This window comes from Macrobrachium rosenbergii, chromosome 17 (genome assembly GCF_040412425.1).
Source record: "Macrobrachium rosenbergii isolate ZJJX-2024 chromosome 17, ASM4041242v1, whole genome shotgun sequence".
NCBI classification, from domain to species: domain Eukaryota; kingdom Metazoa; phylum Arthropoda; class Malacostraca; order Decapoda; family Palaemonidae; genus Macrobrachium; species Macrobrachium rosenbergii.
Genome location: NC_089757.1, coordinates 6010408 through 6015857, shown reverse-complemented (window position 1 = coordinate 6015857; position 5450 = coordinate 6010408).

The window sequence follows — 5450 nt, the reverse complement described above, 5'->3', positions numbered from 1 at the left end:
GTTCCGTTCTCAGCTACCACCCTGTTGGTCGCGAGTTCGAAGCTCCGACCGGCCAGTGAAGAACAAGAGGAATTTGTTTCTGGTGATAGAAATTCATTTCTCGCTATAATGTGGTTCGGATTCCACAATAAGCTGTAGGTCCCGTTGCTAGGTAACCAATTGGTTCTTAGCCACGTAAAAGTAAATCTGATCCTTCGGGCCAGCCCTAGGAGCGCTGTTAATCAGCTCAGTGGTCTGGTTAAACTAAGATATACTGTGCACTTTGATTCCGAAGTTCATGTTGAAGAGCCACTAGAAATTCCAATTCTTGAGATGATTTGGAACCGCAAATCTGACACTTTTTCACTCAAGCCGTTCGAGGGGGAGGGAGTGATAAATGATAGATGGGTACCCACCAAATGAAAGACCCTGTCCTTAGCTGTGTCCAACTTTGACCCTTTAGGTCTTGTATATCCAATTTTTTGTCAAAAGTAAAACCTTTTTTGCAGGTTCTGTGGAACAAGAAAGTGGGCAGGGGTGATGTGCTAACCACTGAAAGTTCAGTAGAAGTGAGAGAAATACTTGCTGATTTTCTAGAGGTAGATAAATTAAAATTCCAAAGGGGAGCAGTTTCGGAGAATTCAGAATTACATATTTTTGTGATGCTTCCATGAAACCCTTTGGAGGAGTAGTTTATGCATGAAACGTCAATGGGGAGACCTATCTCTTAAATGCCAAATAGAGAATTGCCCCTCGTAAGAAACATACACCAACAATCCCACAATTGGAGCTACTGGCCTTAATCGTTGGGGCCAGATTACACAAGTATCTCAGCCAAATCTTTAAATTTAGTAAGGTAACGATCTGGAGAGATAGTAAAGTAGCTATCACATGGGTGGGTAGCAAAGTTGAAAACAACCTCGCGCATGTCATCGTGTGGCTGCATTTGGTTAAGGTTAAGATAAAGAATGGTCATCAGTCAGTATTTGAACTTACCAGAGCGAAGAACAAGGAAGCTCTCTTAACCCTGATTAAGATGGTCAGTCCTTTTAATCTCTACGACCCGACCAGTTCTAAACAGAAACATCTCTTCTGAGAGAAGTCTAAAGAGAAAATATGCAAAACTAATCAAATAGTCACTTTCATAATTAATCTTTAAAAAGGCCCTAATTGCTTCCTCGTTTCTATGTTTACTTTCATTATACATCGTAATGTTCACAGCAAAAGCGTTGAAAAGCGTTGAAATTTCTCAGGAACCTGGTTTGCTCCAACAACAAATATTTTCAAATGAATTATAAAGAACACGTAATACATTTACTCAATTTATAACCCTATTCTGGTGTTTAGCTACCTAGTTATTTAAATATTATCTAGCGGGCTCTGGCGTCCCGAAAATTCGCTAGAGTTCCCCGTCCAAGCCCCATAGGCGCCAGCGTTGACCACTGATGTCAAGGAAACGGTGTCAGCGTCTATGGGTACAAATATTTTGCAGATTTAACACCGGAAATGGGCAGTTTGTTTACACAAGTGACTCGGCAAATATCGAGATGGCGTCACTCGTCCACTTTTAAGGTGTTTAAGTAAAAGTTTCGAGTGTCATGGCCGGTAAGCTAGCACCGCGCACGGCTAAATCTTCATTATTTCGTTATTTAGGAGAAAACTGTTACTTTGATAGGAACGTAGAGGTCTCGGCGTGTTGTGTAGAGGGGGCACAAGGCTCACTGATGCTGATGGGGGGTGTTCGAATGCATTTTCTGGAAGTGTCCAAACAGCGGAGGAACGTTGCAGAGTCTCATGTCCCGAGCGTTTACCGTAAGCAAAAAAAAAAAAAAATATGTTACGTATCGTAAACTTGAGCAAACGGTGGCAAATGATCCGGTCGGGGACTGTAAGATACCAGCCCGCGGTAGTCGTCTTCGGTTTTGACTTATGGGGATGACACCGAACTCCTGTATTATCTATATGTAAGGCTGAAAATCAAATTTTAAGACTTTTGAAGTCACATATTACAATAGGTTTCCCTATGAGTAAAAAAGAAAACGAATCTTGCCATTGAGAAAACAGATTTTATGGGAAACTCGTGCTTTTGCAGTACTCTTGCACTCATTTTTTGGACAGAACTATTGTTGTTGATGTTAGCAAGTTCGATGGAATCTGCGGTGCTACCCTAAAATACCATACTAGTTTGCCATAATTTTAAAATACCATACCATTTTGCCATAATTTTAAAGTTTTTCTTGGCTGTTGGGTTTCTATTTATATGTTTTGTTGCTTCGTTATCGTTATTCATTTGGTAGCTTAACGTTTTTGCCATATATTTTATATATATATATATATATATATATATATATATATATATATATATATATATATATATATATATATATATATATATATATATATATATTTTAGCTCACAGTTTTTTTAGCTTTTTTTTCTCTTTTTCCATTCAAATAAGCATAGGTTGAAAATCATTGTCATCATATCAGGTTGCGAGTCCCGAGGAAGATATCATAAACCCCCTTTTGAAAATTAATGTCAGTGTAAAAGTAAATTGATGTAATATCCAGTATTACATTTATATTGATTATGGTGTAAATAATTACTTTAGGTAAATAATTACCAGCTAACAATCCTTTAGATTCCACATACCGACATAGTGGCTTAAAAATCAGTTTTTCAGCAACTTTGGAGAGCACACGGAGAATAGAAATTGGCCTGTAGTTACTGCATTCTGTGGATATGCCACTCTTTGGAACAGGCACTGTATTACTAAGCTTGCGCTCATCCGCAAGGTACTACATTGGCATAAAAATCTATAGAATCTACTTATCTTGGGAGACAACACATTAGAAACTTGATAAGGCATGTTTGAAAGTTGCTAGTTGTTATTTCAGTATTTCCTTAAGTTTTACACATTATTAGTCAGTATATAAATTTTATTTTTGTTACGTTGCGTTGCATTTTTTAAAATTTACCACGAGTTAGGTAAAATCAAGGAAAATGTTTGTCGAGAATTTCTCGACGATAACTCAGTTGACTGTCTCTTGCCCGCTGTTCTGGGCCTAATACACAGTCTAAAAGAGACTCCAGCCCCGAACCAGCACTACGGGTCGTGGCTTACACAAACACGAGTTCAGTTTTATAAGTTTTACTACAAAAAATATACTATAACACAGAAAAACACCCAAGCTATTGAACTTATGTTACTACAACTAACCGCAAATTTACAACAATGTTACGTTAATGCAAGATTTAGCTGGGTTCATAACCAAAATGCACTGACAATGAACAAAGAAAGAATTTCTAGAACACGTGGGCAGCGGCAATCAAGATTCAAAATGGTTACCTCGTTTCTGTTACAGATCACTAAACTCGCAACTTGATCAAGCCTACAATTGTAGTGTTAGTACTTGATGTGATATACATCAACGTAAAGCAAAGATCAGCGTCGATGAAGTTGGATTAAACAACGGTACAGTTACCTAATGTTTTGAGAACGATCTGGCAAGCGCCCGGCCAGTAAATCAGCACACACAGCCGGGACATGTCCTACCTATTACTTCTAATTACATCACAAAATGTCTTTAAAAAATTAATAGTAGTTAGAAGATGTGCTACGGATTATTTTGCAAACTATTTATTTATTAAGTTTTTGTAACTACTGTAACTTACCCATATTTGCTAATCATTTTTTTTATTGTACACTACTATATAAGAGCACAACGACATACAGTTTTTGTTTCTAAATTGACAATAGTTACTATGCCATTTCTATTATTTCTCACATCAGTCGTTCCTCACATCAGTCGGTGATAAATAATGCCCGCGTTTTGTATAGTATTGTTTTCGAATGCTGAGGGTTAGAATTAAAAACTGTTTAAATTAAGAAGTTTAACTAAACTCGCGGAGAAATTACTATCACTTTAAATCTCGCGCTTTCTATGCAACCAAGACGATGTATGTAAATTTCAGTCTTCTATTACCTTCTTTTTGGGTACAACCATATCATCTTATCAAAGGCATTTAGAATTTTATTGTTCCTGCGCCATTATAAATAATATTGCTGTGCCACAAGAGTTTGACAGGATGACTAAATACGAGTTAAGAGTAACGAGAAAACAAGTGAAATAGTCAGACCAGTATTGGAACCATAAACGACAAATGAATAGAATCGAGTTGGCGATTCGCCGTATCGTGTGTGCAGTGTGCTTTCAGCCTTCATAGCCCTTCTTTGGCTGAGTCGGTTGAGCTTCGGACTGTCACTCGATGGGCCGGAGTTCAATTCCCCCGGCCGGCTGATGAAGAGTTAGAGGAATTTATTTCTGGTGATAGAAATTCATTTCTCGGTATAATGTGGTTCGGATTCCACAATAAGCTGTAGGTCCCGTTGCTAAGTAACCAATTGGTTCTTAGCCACGTAAAATAAGTCTAATCCTTCGGGCCAGCCCTAGGAGAGCTGTTAATCAGCTCAGTGGTCTGGTAAAACTAAGGTATACTTAACTTTGTCCATTATTTAACTACCAAGTGAGAGGGAGTCAGTCTTACTAATGGTGTCCATTGTGTAGGGCAAAAAGAAAAAAAAAACTGTCTCAAGGGCCTCCAATTTTGATGGTACACATTTCTTTCTCTCTAAACCAGAGCTGAAACCAAAACTTTCAGTATGCCACAAGAAAAAAATATCGAGTTGTCTAACCCAAAAGCACGGGTGGCATTTGGTTTTTCTCCGGCATAAATCGCTTTACAGCAGCAATCAATCACCCATCGTATGAATAAATGACAGCTCTGCTTTCTAGAAATTATTAAATAAAAAGAATCATAAAAAACACCACCTACATATATGACACAAACAAGGTGAATGAAAGAAGCAACAGCTCCAATACAAGGCAGCAAGGCTTCGTTTTGTTAAGTAGACGAAACTCAGGATCATTCTCACGAGCCACATGGACCAAAGAAAACGTTGAAATCGTATGCTACAATTTACAGGTAACCCAAGGAAAATTTAGTCTTTCACTGAATACTAACAGGTAACCCATGGAAATTTCAATCTTTCACTGAGTACCTGCTCCATTTAACTTTTTGGGAAATTTCAGTCTTTCCCTGAATATCTGCTCCATTTAATGTTTTTGGATCAAGAATAATGATAAAACGAAAATACAGACATTTCAGCTGTTGAAAATGAGAGGGAACATCACAAATCACGTTCATAATTTTGAAATAAGGTAGAGTGGCAGACGTTATTTGGCTTTACTCTAAACACAAGGATATTTAAACAACTCCTCATGACTCACATTCATAATTTTAAAATAAGGTGGAGTGGCAGACGTTATCTGGCTTTACTCTAAACACAAGGATATTTAAACAACCCCTCATGACTGATTGCAGGAAAGACATCTACAACCATGCTAACTGAATTTTACATGAAAACAAACCATAAAGGATACCTGAAGTTGATCTTCCACTTTGTTAAG